Raw genomic sequence first — 651 nt, 5'->3', positions numbered from 1 at the left:
GCCACTCAAGAAGAATAAACAAATTTTAAACAAAGGACAAAATAAAAGTGAGCAGTATATTAAGATAAACTCTCTTAAAAATCATTAACTTCTTGGCATAGATGTGAAACAGATAGAAAATAACTATTAATTGTAATCCTACTTAATTCAGATTCTAACTTTTCAAAACAACCAAATAAAATCATAAGAATGCCATTAGATAGTTATCTCTAAAGTTTTCCTAACTTTATTATGTCAGTGCTACCCCCATTGGGATTACCTGTGAATAGACCAACAAACTCACAGCTATAAAAAATTGTTGATCCAAAATGCCTTGAGATATTGCACGTGTCTCCTTTCTCTATCTCCCCTAAAATGAGGGGCAGCAACCTACAGAGCAAATCAAGCCACCCGGTATTTATTTGCCCTTAAATCAACAGCTGCCGGAGATAATTGAAAGTTGTAGAATTCTGTCTAAGTTCACAAGACAGAATTTCACTTTCTTGGTGACCTCTGTACCATTCCCAGCAAAATGAATGGACCCAAGAACAACACAGGAGCTGGAAAGACACCAAGATCTTTGTAGTCACTATTGTGGCAGTTGCATAGTTGAAAAGGGACATTGCCCTACCATCACAAATAAGCTAAACAGGTACTGCCAATATCCAACCA

The 651-nt window shown here is 36.3% G+C and overlaps 1 protein-coding gene across 1 annotated transcript in view; it reads right to left on the bottom strand.

Moving 5' to 3' along the window:
- EEFSEC (eukaryotic elongation factor, selenocysteine-tRNA-specific) overlaps window positions 1–651 on the bottom strand; it is a 94,174-nt gene that overhangs the window by 91,754 nt on the left and 1,769 nt on the right. The window lies entirely within an intron of this gene.

Source organism: Fulmarus glacialis, unplaced genomic scaffold, assembly GCF_000690835.1.
Source record: "Fulmarus glacialis isolate BGI_N327 unplaced genomic scaffold, ASM69083v1 scaffold6287, whole genome shotgun sequence".
In the NCBI taxonomy this organism is placed as follows: domain Eukaryota; kingdom Metazoa; phylum Chordata; class Aves; order Procellariiformes; family Procellariidae; genus Fulmarus; species Fulmarus glacialis.
The sequence above is the reverse complement of the archived record's forward strand: the minus strand, read 5'-3'. Positions and strand labels throughout refer to the sequence as shown.